The 17108-nt window shown below is 42.5% G+C and overlaps 1 protein-coding gene across 1 annotated transcript in view; it reads right to left on the bottom strand.

Annotated features, from left to right (window-relative positions):
• ADGRF5 (adhesion G protein-coupled receptor F5) overlaps positions 1 to 16156 on the bottom strand; it is a 98910-nt gene extending 82754 nt beyond the window's left edge. Inside the window, exon 1 of the mRNA XM_012744828.2 lies at positions 15914 to 16156. The gene's annotated coding sequence lies outside the window, so the exon portion shown is untranslated. The remainder of the gene's footprint in view (positions 1 to 15913) is intronic.
• Positions 16157 to 17108: the final 952 nt, after the last annotated feature.

Raw genomic sequence — 17108 nt, 5'->3', positions numbered from 1 at the left:
GGCAGGCAGGGATGACGCTGGGGCTGCCACCAAGGTGGGTTCAAAGGTGTGGTGGGGCACAGGAAGTGGGGGGGGCACTTGCTTGGGAGGATTGTGAGGACTTGTGGAGGTACATGGCAAATAAGTAGACAACGAGGGCAGTGTATTTGACTTCAACTAAAATCCCTGTTTGAAAATTAAATGAGGGGAAAGACTAAGTTAATAAAAGTTTATTGTTTCTCTGGCCCAATGAAAGTAGTTTTCTGTTTATTTCCTTTTTATACAATCACTGTTAATTCCATTTATATTTTGTAACTTCCCTTTGAACTCATTGTTTTAAAATTCAAAAGTACCTTTTAGTAAAGGCTGAATTTTGTTTGTGAGTATACAGAATGGGGAGCTTCCACTAATTAATTTCACTGTTAAACTAAAGGTGAAAAATTGTGTAGACTGAAAAATCTTCAAACACATATTTAGCCTATTTCTTCGATATGTAATAGAGATGATAAATGGAATTGAATCCACTTTGGGTGAGTGAGGACTTCTAGCTACTTCCAGACATTTTGAATAGTGCTTGTGTAGGCTTGAGTGTTTCCTTGTGATTGATGTCTAGTTTTATTCTGCTGTGATCTGAAGGGGTACATGGTATGATTTCAATTTTTTGAATTTGTTGAGACCTGTTTTGTGGCCTAAAGATATAATAGATTTTGGAGAATGTCTTATGTGCTGCTAAGAAGAAAGTGTATTTTGTATTTTTTATGTAGAATGTTCTATAAATGTCTGTTGGGTCCAATTGATTTCATTTAAGTCCATTGTTTCTTCATTTATTTTCTGCTTTGATGACTTGTGGAGCTCTGACAGTGGGGTGTTGAGGTCCCTGGCCAATCACGATGGTGCTATTTATTTCTTTGCTTGGCTCTAGTAAAGTTTGCTTTATGTATCTGCAAGTTCCTATGTTGGGCACATATATATTTAGGATTTTTAGGTCTATAGTAACCAGAACACCATGGCATTGGTACAAAAATAGAGACATAGACCAATGGAACAGAACAGAGAACAGAGAACCCAGATATAAAGCCATCTACCTTTAACCAACTTATCTTTGACAAAGCAGACAGCAATGTACACTGGGGAAAGGAAGCCCTATTCAATAAATGGTGCTGGGGAAACTGGATAGCCACATGCATAAGAATGAAACAGGACCCCTACCTCTCACCACTCACAAAAATTAATTCAAGATGAATCGAACACTTAGATCTAGGGCATGAAACCATACGAATTCTAGAGGAAAATGTAGGAAAAACTCTTGTATATATAGGCATAGGCAAAGAATTTATGACTAAGACTCCAACGGCAATCATGGAAACAATAAAAATTAATAAATGGGACCTGGTTAAATTAAAAGGCTTCTGCACAGTTAAGGAAACAATCAACAGCAAATAGACAACCTATAGAATGGGATAAAATATTTGTAAGCTACACATCTGATAAAGGGATAATATACGGAATTTTCAAAGAACTCAAGCAAATCAGCAAGTAAAACAAACAAACAATCCTATTAAGAAGTGGGCAAAAGACATGAACAGAAGCTTCTCACAATAAGAAAGACGAATGGTCAAGAAACATATGAAAAAATGCTCAGTGCCACTAATCATCAATGAAATGCAAATTAAAACCACAATGAGATATCACCTTACCCTAGTTAGAATGGCTTATATTAAAATGTCCAAAAACAATAGATGCTGGCATGAATGCAGAGAGAAAGGAATGCTTATACATTTTTTGTGGGACTGCAAATTAGTACAACCTCTATGGAAAACAATATGGAGATTCCTCAAAGAACTAAAAGTAGAACTAACATTCAATCCAGCAGTCCCACTATTGGGTATTAACCCAAAGGAAAAGAAGACTTTTTATCAAAAAGACACCTGCACTGGAATGTTCATTTCAGTGCAATTCACAATTGCAAAGATGTAGAATCAACCCAAGTGCCCATCAATTCATGAGTGGATTAATAAAATGTGGTATATATATATATATATATATATATATATATATATATATATATATAATGGAGTACTACTCAGCCATAAAAAAGATGAATTAATACATTTTGCAACAATCTGGATGGAACTGGAGACTATTCTCCTAAGTATCTCAGAAATGGAAAACAAACACCACACATACTCACTATTAAATTGGTACTAACTGAAGAGCACATATGTGAACAGAGGGAAGTGAAACTCAGTAGAAATCAATTGGGGGGCAGAAGGGAAGTAGGGAAGGGCAAAAACCTATCTAATAAGTACAACAAACAGTATCTGGGTGATGGGCACCAACCACCATAGCTAGGACTCAAACATTACAAAAGCAATCAATGTAACCTAAACCATTTGTACTCCCTTAATATTTTGAAATTAAAAAAGAAATACACTCAACTTTTCATATATGCGGGTTCCACATCCACAATCAAATGGGCATGAAAAAATACAGTATTCTAGGGATGCAAAACCCACATATATAAAGGCTTTATGTATCTGCGGGTCCTGCGGGTCCAAATTCTTTGAGACTTGAGTATGTGCAGATTTTAATATATGAGAGGGAGGGGGGAACTCAGAACCAATCCTCTATGAGAGACAACTGTATTTCATTTTCTGGGGGCCAAACTCTGATTCATCACTCTCTTGTCTTAAAGATTAATTCAGCCACCTGCTGTTTTTCACATCAATCTTTGTCTTCTAAATCTTTGGTGTGAGAAATTTAGTTTGTGACCATGACATTAAAGAAGATAGGTTTTCTTTTATCTTTTTAGTCAGATTTTGGTAAACAAAGGGGGAAATAAACACAGAGGACCTCTTCTTCCCTATCTATCTTCCAATCCTCCCTTGTTCCAGGGAATTTTGGATTCCCAGCCTCTTCCTGTCTTATCTATCAAGGAGGAAATAACAGCTCGAAAGCAGCAGTCCTAAGGCACTCCAAAGGCGCAAACTCTTGACTCCAGTGTTTGCTCTGGACAACAAGTGACTTCCTGCTTTGCAACAGAAATTTTAAAGAGCTGATTTTTAAACATCCAAAGAACCTATGAATCCCCATATTTTTACTACTTACAGACTAAGCCAGAATATCAGAAATATTTGGGTTGGATTTTCTTACACTCTAGAAATATTTCAAAGGGAAGGGAGCATTTATAGCAAATAAAATTAGAGGTTTAGTAATTCTTCCTCCCAGGAAATTTCAAATTTTGGTGTGAACCAAGAATCACCCAGATAATTTTAGCCGAGTTCCTGACTTCACACTCAGACACTCAGTAGACAGAGCAGGGCTCTAAAGTGTGGGCCCCCAACATGAGGCATTAGCAGTGCCTGGGAACTTGTTAGAAATTCAAATTTGAGAGTCCACTCCAGACCTCCAGAATCTAATACTCGGGGACTGAAATCCAGTATCCAGTGTTTTAACAAGCTCTCCAGGTGATTTTGTTGTGCACTACTGAGATATAACATGATTGTTTTTATACCATAGTGGTTATCACTTTGAAAAGCTACTGATATCTGGTCCCCAGGCCTGGGTCAGTTGAGTCAGAAACTCTGCATACATTTAGCCAACCACTGGCAGACAGGTGGGCTGCTGGGTTTGTCCAGGGCCATCTCTTCTCTCTCCACAAAGATATACACAATTATCTCGGCTAACACATTTCATCCTTAGATCTTCTACCTACACATCAAACTTCCTACTCCTTCCTTCACCCACCTTCCTCCAGCTTTATTGGGGTCTAATTGACTAATAAAAATTGTGTATGCTTATGGTATACGACATAATTTTTTGCCATATGTATAGTATACATTGTGAAATGATGTCCACATTCAAGCTAATTACACCTTTCTTCTCATCTTACCTTTCTGAGCCTCCTTAGTGCCCTGCAAGCACTTTGTCCTCCAAGCCTCTGCCTGGAACTGCTTCCTTCCTCCATGTCAGGTATGTAGCTCCCACTGTCCTTCAAGCCCAGCTCAAGGTCATTCCCTGCAAGAAGCCTCCTTTGACTCCCTCTAGCTTTGTGTATAACTCCCCCGCCTCTTCCCTCTGTCAAAGCACTTACTGAACTGCATTATGGCTCCTCCACTGTCCTGTAGCATCCCTACTTCTAGCTACCCCAAACCCCACCCAACCCCACCCCCACTCCAGGGCAGGACCTTGGCTATCCACAGCTGTGTGCCTGGCACCTACCACAGCGTCCTGCCTGCACAGAGTAGAGTAGCAGAGGCAGCATGAGCCCTATCATTGGTAGTTATGAATGAATCCCTGAAGCGGCGTATTATTGGAGATGCTATAAGAGATCAAGAGCATGAACTATGGAGCCAGATTGTTGGGTTAAACGAGCTATATAAGTTTCGGCGAGTTACTTAACCTCTCTGATGCTCAGAATCTCAATCAGTAAAATGGAGATAGTGGTGCAATTTTTCTTAGATTAAAAGAGGGAATCCATATCAAGAGCTTAGAGCAGAGCCTGGTGAGTGCTGAGCCCTCAGTGCTAAGCAACAAAAAGGACCAGAACATCCTAAGATGCTTCTGTCATTAGAAGCCTCCACACAGGGCACTTTGTTATACATAATCTTTGGTGCTCTCTTTCTTTCCCTTTCTCTCTCTATAAATCTGCTTATTTCTTCTCTAGGCTGCTAATATTTCTTTCTCCTCTCTCATTCTCTTTCTTTGATATAATACTCTACAGGTTCACAATTAAGGTCCCCCATTCATTCCCATTAGAGGTGTGTGTGTGTGTTTGTGTGTGTGTGTGTGTGCGCTCATGCAGGTGTATAGAAGATGTTGTAGTTGTGGTTTAGTTATTGACTTTAAAAATGGAACTAGGGTAAATCAGTAAATAAGATATAGGCATTAGCCAATTCATTAATTAGAGGTCTTGTTTTTCAAGGATAATCCATTATAATAAATAAACCCACATGTTCCTGAAAATTGCCACCTTTAAAATTATTGACTAAAGATGGGTCTTAAGTAAAAAGAAGGGAAAAAAAGCCATGGATTTAGTGGATTTAGTAATTTACATCAGCTATGAAACTTAAACATACAGGCTGAATTGTGTGATAAAGTATTTATAAGTAAGGAGAATTTACAAACTGTGGGAAATGGGTGATTTTTGCAGAACATTACTTTTATCAAGAGTAGGCCAGACTTGATCTCAAGTTATCTGTCAGATTGTGTTAGCAGTTTGGTCACGTATTTATATTTTAAAAATCCTATCCTTTTTACCAATAAATTCACTCATGGTCATGAATGGCATATTCATTCACTGGACAAATGTTTCTGAGCACTTACTGTGTGCAGAATACTATCTTAATGCTGTCAAAAATGAAATCATCCATGAGTTTGGGAAACTGTAAGACATGATTTACTTATTACAGCAAATTTATTGTTGCTATTGGCAATGATATTGTCGTTATTATTAATTGCTACTTCTGTTGAGAACCAACTCCATCACAGGGGTCTATACTAAGTGTTTTTTAAAAACAGTTTTTTGGGCAATGTCATTTAATCTTCACAATACTCTTTGAACTAATGGAAAGGGAGGTTCAGAAGGTTAACAACTTAATAATGCCTCTTTTAAAAACTAGGTTGAAAGTCAAACAAATGGAGGAACTCGAGGGAGAATCTGAATCCCAAATTCAGCTCTTGCCACTATACTATAGTGTGCTTCAAGATAAGCTGCCCAGACACAAAGAATGAAATGTTAAACACGCGATAGTGCAAAGGATGGTACAAAGCAATGTAGGATTTGCTTCCAAACATGCAGCCCAGACAAGGGTTACAAAGATGCACTTAGACTGCAAAATCATTAGCCTGCCCAGCAGAAGCCAGAGAGGGGCCCCTGGGCCACCAGTATAAACACTTTTCTAAACAAAGCTAGTAGATGTTTTCTAAATATTGTTTTTCATGCCTGAGTAAATGTGCATCAAACTTTGGAAGTATCTCTAAGGTGCTGGTTGAAAAATGTGGATTCTGCAGCACTGCTCCCCTTCCTGCCCCCATCCCCACCTTCCAGCACACACAGGTTTCAGATTAGTAGGTCCAGCTGGAGCCTGGGAATCTACATTTTGACCAGCACTCCAGCCAGTGCATCTACTGCTGGTCTCTAGACTACCCTTGGACAAACCATGCTTTGCATCTCTCCAGTATTTTACATGCCATTTATAGCTCTCTTGTACTAGCATGTTATATACCCGTTATTTTAAACATCCAAAAATAGAGATTTTAAAGGGATGAGATTTTTCAAAATCAATAGCAGTGCATGTACTTTCAAATCCTTATAGTCCCAAAAGAGGAGGTAGCATGTCATCCGCCACGAAGAGCTCAGTGAGCCTCTGGCCTTGTCCTCTAAGATGCATTCCTGCCCTACGTACTCCTGGGGCACAGAGGATGGGTAGATTCTGTATGGGCTCAGTGTTCAGGCTCATGCTCTGTGGTCACCACGGTTCTCCTTCAGGCAACTCTGTAAATCAATCTCTGTGGCTTTGAAAGAAGAGTAGACAAGTTTCACAGGTGTAGCTGCAGAAAATGTATGTAACACCAGCATTCAGGGTGAATGACCTTGAATAATAGGGTGGTGACCTTGAATAATAGTAATTCTCCCTGTCTCACCACGGTGACTCCATGGAAGGTGTATGAATATCCAGTGTCATTCATGACATCCAGAAATTCCCGCTAGGTGCAGAAAATTCCTAAATACAGAAAGAAATTTCTAAATATATACAGAGATTTCTAAATATAAATTCTCTCTAAATATAGAATGAAATCCAAATTTCATTCACTTCTCCTTTTAAAGAGGAACTGAAAATTTGAACAGTAAGTGTTAAGACTTGTGTTTTTAATTTTAAAAAAAAAGGTAAAAATACATTAATAGTCTAAACGTGAGTAGTTTAAAATTGAAAATATTGTATTGAAATTAAAATTTACTAACACATCCATCCTGAAACAGTGCAAGATGTTATTTTATCCCAGGGATAAGTCATTTGTTAGATGACACTTTGGCATTCCTAACTCTTTATGAAACATTTATTGAAAATTATATGTACCAGGTACTGTGCTGGGTGCTAGAAATAAAAGGATGAATGGGATGGCATCCCTATGTCCTAGGAAAGAAGTGCATGTGAACAAGTACTGAGAATAGAAATATAAAAAGTGCTATAAGGGAGGCTTGGGAAAGTGCCTCTCTCACCTAGAAGAGAGATCAGTTCTGCACAGGGATGGGGAGATGTGTAGAACGGAAGTAGTCTGGCGACATTGAAAATGGACTTTGGAAGATAATTTACTGGACAGATAAGGGAGAAAAGAGAACTCAAGGCAGATGCATGAACCGCAGCAGAGGGTGATGTGGATGGAGAAGAGAAGGTGGCCTGGGTTGTGGCCACTGGTAAGTTGAGAGAACGGCAGAGGGAAAGGCCCTTACAAAGAAAATCAAGAAGTCACAGCCAGAGAAGAAGGAGGAAATCCAGGAGCCTGTGCTGTCCCAGAAGGCAGTGACAAGGCTAGAGGACGTGGCAGTCAACAGGGTCAAATCCTGCTGCTGATGAGGCAAAGATGGATTTGAGGTTACAGAGGTCATAGCTCATTTTGGGAAAAGCGTTTGCTAAGGTGCACTGGGGTGGAGGAGACAGAACAGAGTGAATGGCAGGTGATGACACAGAGACATGAACATCCAGAGGTCTTTCAAGAATTTTGTGGAGAGGGGAAGAGATGGAAGAGTAGCTGAAGGGGAATATGGGGTGGGAAGAGTGGCTGATCCTGCTGTTTGAAGATGAGAAGGACCTCAGCATAACTAAATGATCCCGGGAAAGATCCAGTAAGAGGGGAAGGAGGGAGAACTGAGCTCAGGGAGCAGGGAAGGACCCCTCTTCCCTTGGGACAGGAGAGAGGAATGAAGAGATAGGTGTTGAAGCTGACGTTGGCATGGAGTTGGTGGTGGGAAGGTCAAGAGGAGTTACTTCCCCCAAGAAGGCAAAGCTGTTTGCTGACAGCGAGGTGTGTGCACGTGTCCACACGTGTTATGGTGCACGGTGCATGTGCTTGGCTGTGCTCGTGCTTGGAGATTTCAGGACAGGAGAGACACCATGAAAATGTCTCAGGGGACAATTGAAGAGTCTCAGGCTAAGTGAGGGCTTGTGCCCCTCTTCTAATCTCTCCTGGCCTTAGATCTTACCATGATCTGGCTTCTTTGTGCTCTTATTTGCAATGCATGGGTGTGTGTCTGTAGATATGTATAAATACATCACATGCTCTTGAATTTTCCTGCAAGCAAAACTTCTGGTTTCCCTCTGTGCTTAGTAGAATTCGGTCACATAGAATAGGTTCAATAAATAATTCTTGGTTGATTGAAAAATCTTTCAAAAAAAAACTTATTATGCCCTAGCTTAGGTTAATAAATAGACTCCAAAGGGAAAAGGAACTGTATTTCTAGGAGGGTCCTGCCCTGGGGACAGGGAACTGGGATTGAATCAGCATTTTTATTAAGAATGCGTATTATCAAAAAAGACACCTGCACTAGAATGTTTATAGCAGCACAATTCATAATTGCAAGGCTGTGGAAACAGCCCAAGTGCCCATCAATCCAAGAATGGATTAATAAAATGTGCTATATGTATACCATGGAGTACTATTCAGCTCTAAGAAACAACGGTGATATAGCACATCTTACATTTTCCTGGTTAGAGCTGGAACCCATACTACTAAGTGAAGTATCCCAAGAATGGAAAAACAAGCTCCACATAGACTCACCAGCAAGCTGGTATTAGCTGAGCAGCACCTAAGTGGACACATAGGTACTACAGTGATAGGGTATTGGGCAGGGGGGAGGGGGGTGGGTATATACATACATAATGAGTGAGATGTGCACCATCTGGGGGAGGGTCATGCTGGAAACTCAGACTTGTGGGGGGAGGGGGAGAAAGGGCATTTATTGAAACCTTAAAATCTGTACCCCCATAATATGCCGAAATAAAAGAAAAAAAATACAGTTAAAAAAAAAAGAATGCATATTATGATAAAGAAAGTAGATGTTTTATCTGGTCTGACCAATAATTGGGTGCATGCTATGACACTTAATGAAAAGCTATAATAAAATATATTTTATAAGTTTTGCATTTTACCTTTTTCCTCTCCAACATCCCACACACATGCAGATCACGTGTACATGAATACCTACAGGTGCACACACACAAGACTCCACAAATTGTTTTGCTTCTTAGATGACTGGCAGTGTGCTTTTTCTGTGATACGGAGCAGGAGAAAGGGTTAAGTAAGAATCTCTAGTAATGCTTCAACTTGTTCTTTGAGGAGTAACAAAGAGAGGAAGCACAGGCTTTGTGGAAGGAAATTCCCAGGCCCCACTTTGGACATTTGCAACCTGCCCTGTGAATCCCTGAGGGGTGTCTGATAATAAACACTTGCAAACAGAACAATCCATAAAGGCATTTTTACTAACATTCTCGCATTCTCACCAAAGGGCTAGAACACATTTTCCTCCATCTGGGGACTTGGAGGGGGCCTGGACAGCCACCTGCTGGCACAGCCTAACAGTCCTGTCCCTGATGGGACTGTCCCTGCGTCTGTACGTGCAGGTCCCCCTCGCTCCTTGGGCCTTTGATTGTGCAGGGGACAGGGACGGGTCTCTGGAATGCAAATCACAGCCCCCATACAGGGTGCAGAATGCTTGTATGTAGACCTGAGTCCTACATCTTCATCTTCCATGGAGACTTCCAGGCACAACACTGAGCATTGCAACTATGACTAATAATGCAGTAACCTTCCCCAGGAGTGGGGACAGTTTGACAAAGGCATGAAAAGCTCTGATAGTAAAGTGTGCCAATTAAGTAATGAATTTGGCTTCTTCTTCTGCAGTAGCAATAAAACCAAAACAAACCAAAACAATCCTGGAGACTTGAAAGTAAATATTTGTCCATGAGTTTCTTGTAAGGAGCTCAAAGCATATTAAGACCAAGATGCAAAAGTACAATTTTTAATATTGTACCTTATTTATCCCCAAACTAATAAAATGTGAAATCTATTGTATCTATTTTGTAGATACATAAATCAAGGATCAGCAACTGGCCCAGGATAATAGCAAAGTTCTGGGGGCTTTAGGTATCTGATACTTGTTTTCCTGTGTGTGTCTTGGAGCTATGTGTGTGTGTGAGCATTATTTTTACTAAAATATTCTTAAAACCCCTCTAATGCAGGAATCACCAACCTATGTTGAGTTGTATAATTATCTCACTATATATTACAGTGTAATAATAATAGGAGCAAAGTGCACAATAAATGTCATGGGTTTGAGTCATCCCAAAATTATCCCCCCCTGCCCCCATTCCTGGTCTGTGCAAAAAATTGTTTCCATGAAAACTGTCCCTGGTGCCAAAAAGGTTGGGGACCACTGCTCTAATGGCATCCCTGTTTCATGGCTAGACCAGAATCCACTTTGCAGCACAGATGAGAGTTAGATCCTCGACTACAAATACTAGAAAGCTGAGCCTTTACTTTGATGTGCCATCACTGGTCTCTGGGCTATTTTTAGGTGAAATAATCATGCACGACTGCTCATTTGCATCGGCCTAGAGCTGATGGGCAACCTCCACCTTGACCCTGGCACTCAGGACTGCATCAACTGAGGGGATGACAGGTTCCAGATCTTACTCTAGGTGGGGTTAGCATGAGCCTCCACTCAGGCCTCCTTCTGCCCTTTGTGCTGTAACAATGGGCGGAAACACAGCCTTGCTAGAGGAAATTCCCAGGGCCACGCTTCGGACATTAGACAGTGGCTTTGCTATGCTGGGTAGGCCAACGTGCATCTAAAAATAAACACACTGGTCTGCAAGGGTGTCTATGATTTTGCCCTGCCCTGTTGATTACATTTCAAAGGGATTTTTTTTTTTTAAATTGTTGTCTTTAAGAAAGCAAGCTTAGGTAAACCTCAAGAATACAATATATCATGGCTTTGTTTCAATTTGACAAAACGTAGCATTTACTGATACCCATTTCTGTTGAAAGGGCTGTTTGTTGCTTTCTTCCCCCAGGATCTCAAAGCAAAATTGAAGAAAGCGAAGGCATACTGAGATGCTGCCTAAGCATCTTCAGAAACATGTGAGGGCCCCAAACTGCAAGACCAACCAGTTCTTCCGAGTGCACGAAGGATAAAGTATTAACGAAAAGTCCCTGGGCAGCCTTGAGCATGGAATATGTGTGGAGGACCTACCTAAGGTATATCCTCACTTCTCTAAAATTCTTTACATCCTTGGCCAGCAGAGAGGCTGCTGTTAATGTGGTTTATTTAGCAGAAAAGGAAAAGTGGGTGGGAGGCAGCGGCCAGTGAGCTTGACTCAGAGCAGACAGATGGCCTCACCCAGCTCTCTTCTCTCCCCAAAAGTCAAATATCCCACTCGTACTCCTTGCAACTTAGAAGATGGTAGAATCATTTATTTTTCACTTTTTCAAATTAGACTTCTGAATGGCTGAGAAAATCACGCCCAGGTAGTCATGTTTCTATTTTCCAGATAGCAAAGGAATCAGGGACAGAGCTCTGAGCCTTGCTGTTGTTTACCTGACTCTACTTTGGGTGCATATGTATTAAAATGGGGCAATTTTCCGTCGAATAGGAATGTTTTTGCTGCACGAGAAGGAACCCACAATCTAGTTAAAGAGTAACCCAAGAACAGTGGTTTGGAGTGAACTTTTCCCTCCTCATTGTTCTCATGTCTTTTTTGCTCTTTCCTGGAAGTCTAACCCACCCTATTGTTGCAAAGACCCTATTTTAAACTTATTGCGGCAGGTAGGTAGGGCTAGCTGGTAGAAAGTCAGCTATTGTCACCCCGGCATGAAGGTATTTTTGCAGAGCTTCATTTGGTGGCTGGGATTTGGGAACTGACATCATGAGACTCTTGATAGCTTTGAGCGGGAAAGGACCTTCGAGGTCATCACCCGGACTCCACCCAGCGTGGTCATCCCTTTGGGAGCACCGTGGCCACTGGATCAGTCTTCCAGGGTGCTGGAACAATGCCCAGGACAGGGCGTTCACCACTCCACAAGGCAGCTCACCCATTTTTAGACAATTCAGATGGTGGGTAAATCCTTCCGCACATTGAGCTGAAATCTGTTACCCTATACTTTCCACTCATTGATCCTCTGTTGGCCTTCTCCTTTCCCACACAGAGAAGCCTTTACATATTTGAAGGCACCCTTCATATCCTGCAAGACTTACTTCTTACTTCAAATGCCCTCTGGATATTCTTTCAACTATTGCATGAATGCCAATTTTCTCATTTTCACCATCGTGGCCGGCCTCCTCTTTTAAGATCTGGTATATTTTTTTGAAGCAACATATTAAACATTTTAGCTAATTAATCTTCTCTGCAACCCTGTGTGCTAAATATTAGCAACATATTTTCAGAAACAAAGCTAAGACTTGACAAGATACAATTACTTGTTCAAGGAAGATATAATTTACTTGTTCATGATGCAGGATTCCAAACCAGCTCTGCCTCTTTCTAGTGAACCACATGCCTCTGGTTATAAAAGAAATGTTGAGCCAGATATAGCCAAGGCTGATCTGAGATACAGTTTGAGATTTGTGGCAGGCCACTAGAAACCTCCCGTGCAGGTGTGTGACAACTTCTGCTTACGGATAGAGATTAATGTGAATTTGAGTGGTTAACAAACATTTGGCAGCTGAAAGGCTGCTGTAGACAAGGTGGGGATGCAGTAAGCAAGGAGGCAGAGAGATCTGTGAGCAACAGGAAGCAAGAAGGAATTCTGGAGGTCTGGGAGGCATCTCATTTGGCAGCTGTGGGTAGTGGGGGAACAAGAGGCAAAGGCTCAGAGGGAGAAAGAGTGGTCACTTGAGAGTACCTAGGCAGTTGGCATCAGCCTAAGCCCAGGGGTTGTGTCTGGAGAACAAGCAGAAAGTATTTGCTTTCTCTTAGTTGTCCACGCACTCCAGGAGAGTGCAAAGCCTGGGGCAAATGAAACTGTGTCTTGCCCCAACTTTTCATTCTAGGTGAAATCTGGCTAAGATGAAAATCTTTAGGTGGAAAAAGCAAAACCCGACATGTAATCAGAAAGAAAGTACTTGCAACTATGCCATAGTAAGGGTCAATGTAAGGGACTGGCTATCTATCTACCAGCTTCTAGATTTTTTTTCCTGCACCACTTGGTAGAGCTACTTCCCTTCTCCTGGCTGCTTTCCCAAAGCAGAGACTGCCTAAGGGTACCAATGCCTCCCTTCTCAGCTGACCCACTTCAGACCAACTCGACACCCAACAAACCTAGTGGATTCCTCTGAGCTGCAGGGCACTCCCTTCCTGGGGAGCCATCTCCACACTGTGCTCTTGGGAAGGCACCCAAGGGCAATATTAATGTCGGTGGCTGAGCACATGGGCATAGCAATGAAATGGCTTTTCAAAGACCTCTTTGCCAATTTGACTCAGAGAACTACAGAGCACTGCTCTTCAAATTATCATGTAGCACAAGAGAATGTGAGTGCAGAGTCTCCCTGGATATGGTCTTCTCTGTGCTCTCTATGAAGCAATGGGACGTCTCTTCCCTGTAGTTTCTGTCTTGTTCACCACTTGAGAAAATCAGCGGAAGGTTGTGGATCCACCTAAGGTCACATGGCGAGAGAGTTGCAGGTGCAGGACTAACATTGAGGCTCCAAAGCACAGCTCAGCTTTCTTTCCACTGAACCGCACTGCCTTCAAGCTCCCGATGCTTTTACTTGGAAGTGTCAACATTTAATAGGGATGTGGCTTGTTTCAGCTTTCCTTAATGCTTTTGTAGAGAGAAGCAGGATAGGGGATGACAAAAAAGTGATTCCTCTAGATGAGAGCCGCATGGAGGCAGGACTCACATCTGCTCTGTTTGCCATCATGTCCCAACATGTGACACGCTGCCTGGGATGTGCAGGGTGCCCAGTAAGTCCTTGACTCAGAGTGGTGGAGAACGAGGAGCAAACACCTAACGGAAGAGGCTATCCACAGCGATATAGAGACATAGATTCCAAAAGCCATGGCACATAGTAGGTACAAAAAATATTTGCTGAATAAAGGAATCCAGCAAAGCCTCAGAAAGGAGATTGTGGGAAAATGTCATAGGGTTGGCCAATCTCCTTGGGGGAAAAACTGTAGATCTCAATCTGATAATGAAGTTGGGTTCTTCGGATAATATATGCATTCATTTGTTCATTCTTCATTCGTCCAACCAACATTGACTGAGAACAAGCTGTGTGCCAGGCATTGTGTCAAGTGCAATGGGTTCAGAAATAAAAGACACACAACTCCCTGGGATGAAAAAAATATATAGCAACCACCATTTCACGTGCTAAAGGCTAATGCAAACACATTTCCCCAAGTGCTGTACAGATCGCAGACCTGAGGGCCACTGAGGAGGAGGTGGGCTGGATGAAGGGAGTGAAGAAGGACTGCAATTCGGGCTGTGGAGGGGAGTCTGGGAGGAGAGGAACAGCGGTGGCCCAGGCTGGGAGAGCAGCACACACGGAAATAGGCAGGCATTCAAGCACTCAAACAGCGGGAGGAGACGCAAGGTGTTCAGTACAGCCAGGAGGTCAAGTGGTGAGAGGGTGAGGCTGGCAGGGCGACAAGGAGCAGACCTTGAAGGTCTTGTCTAAAGTCAGTGCTTCTCAAACTTTAATGTGCATATGAATTACCCAGAGACCTGGTTAAAATGCGAATTCAGTAAGTCTGGGGAAGGGATGGAGAATTTGTTCCCCAGCGATCACTCCTAAGCAATGCCTAATACAGCTGTTGCCCAGACTACATTTTAGGTAGCAAGGCTGTAAACAACAGGGTGTCACAGAAATATTGCACTGAGAGTGACAACATCAGAATTGCATTCTCCCAAGAACCCTGCAGCAGGATATGGAGGACAGAATGGAGGGAGGCTATACTGAGGTAAAATACAGAAGTGGTAGGAAATTGCAAGCACCTGAATTAAATAAGCAAGGGAAGAATAGCAAATGTTCAATAAATAAGTATAAAGTGGTTGAGATTCTATGAAGTCAGTATGGATTTCTCTTAGAGGAAAGGCTGGCTTTGAGGACAAAATGAAACAATAAAAGCATCAAAGGCCAAAAAATTAATCCAGAGAAATATGTAGTGTTATTTGAATACACCTTGACCCCTCTCTGGGTCTCAGTTGACCCATCACCTTGCACCCTAACAGTGACCAATGAGAGCAGCCAGCTAAGAAGTGAGCACCATCCCTGAGGCAATTATAGCAGAGAAAAATCAAGTCAGCCTTCTCAGCCATCCCTTGATACTTGTCACTACTTGTACTGAATTTCAGGAAACCTCAGGAAGGGCAACTGTTTCATAGAAAATCCTAGAAATAACATGGAAATCCACCAGATCCTAGAACAAAGAGCTTGTTCTTTTACTTATAGTGCTCAGGTACTCTACGTTAGAAATAACCTGTTTCTACTTATGTTAGAAAATCCTCTGTCAACTCTAGTATATCTTCAATTGCAAAACTCAGAAAAGAGATTTTAAAAAGAAAGATCATGATAGGAGTCTACCTTGTTGAAAATAAATGGCAGTTTGCAAACTTTCCCCCTTATACAAAAGCCAAAACATTTTTAAAAATGCAACTTCTAGTGAGATTCACACTCCAAAGAAAATAAGAATCAGTGTCGTGGTCTATGACTATGCTGGGTAGCACTTTTTATCCAAAGATATCCAGATTCAGAAAACCCAGATTTCATGTTTTCTCTCACTACTTCTCCTCCCAGTCTGCAAATGTGTAAATCTTTACAAGACACCCAGGTTGAGAACATGCAGCTGACTAGAAATGCCACACGGACAGACACATCCACTTCAGAACAGCTTGATTCGTGTTTAACAAGACAAAGCAAAATAATGCAGGTACCTACCTTGCTCTGCTGTGGTTTGCAGGCTCCTGAAATTCAACCCCTTCCTGAAGATCTTCCTCCAAATCTCTCAGATGAGGTGAAACTTCAGGGCGTCCCATTCAATCACACAGCCAGAGGAGGGTGGGGTTCCAGGAGCCCAGGCTCCAGATGCTGGGTGCTCCTGCAGGCTTCCGTAGGGAGCAGAGGTGAGCTGCCTTCTGTCCCTGCTGCAGGAAAAGCCAGCGGTGCTGCGCGACTGGAGGTGGGGGCGGGGCGGGAAGTAATATGGGGCCTGTAATAAATGAGAGATCCTCTCCACATGATTTCCTGTATTCGGTGCCTGATGCCTCTCTCCAGTCTCCCCAGAGGAAATAAGAAATTTAACCTTGTCCTCTGGCCACTGGAAAGAAGAGGATAAACACGCTGGGAGCCATGACCGAGAGAAGGAGCAGGACCACAGGCTGGGAGCCAAGGGGCCCGAGAGCTTTACCTTCCACCAAGTGGTGCTTTCTTCCTGAAGCTTCTCCAAGTGTTTAACTCTGCAGAAGTCAAGAATGCCCTCGTCCTCTTCCACAGAGCTCAAGCGCATCCTGGCCACAGTCCAGATGTCGCGGTGCAGAGCAGCTGGCGAGAGGCAGGTCAGAACCGGCCCCAGGGGAGTCCATTTCCAGCCTCAGGAAAGACCCTCTCGGCTCTGTCTTTGGAAAGCCTGGTGACTTTCTGTTCTCAATCCTGGAAGGACTCCCGAAGTCCTCGGGCCGTTTTGCCCTAGGGTTTAACGAATGATCTGAAGGCCACCAACCACGGATTGCTGGAAGCAGGACCCTGTCCATAGTTTGTGGGGCTCAGTGTAAAACAAAAGTGCAAGGCCACTCGTTTAAAAGTTATGAATTTCGAGATGGTGACAACAGAACATCAAACCAAGGGTGAGGGCCCTTCTGAGCACAGGGCTCTGTGCAACTGTACACGCTGTCTGTATACCCATGAAGCCAGTCCTGGTTAGAGAAAGAAGGTGGGAACTCTGGGGTGTATAGATTTTTAACAAGCTGAGCTGTCAAGGGGCCTGGACTATCTCCATATTGTTCAGTGGGTGACAGTCCTTGAACAGCAGTACAAGGGGTGGCTCGTGCAAGGGGGGGAAATGCTGGGCTATGGGTGTGAGTAAGCACAGGGCACAAGTGTATCACTGAGCTAAAATCACACCATGGCCATCTCT

The sequence above is a fragment of the Microcebus murinus genome, chromosome 5 (genome assembly GCF_040939455.1).
Source record: "Microcebus murinus isolate Inina chromosome 5, M.murinus_Inina_mat1.0, whole genome shotgun sequence".
Classification (NCBI taxonomy): domain Eukaryota; kingdom Metazoa; phylum Chordata; class Mammalia; order Primates; family Cheirogaleidae; genus Microcebus; species Microcebus murinus.
The sequence above is the reverse complement of the archived record's forward strand: the minus strand, read 5'-3'. Positions and strand labels throughout refer to the sequence as shown.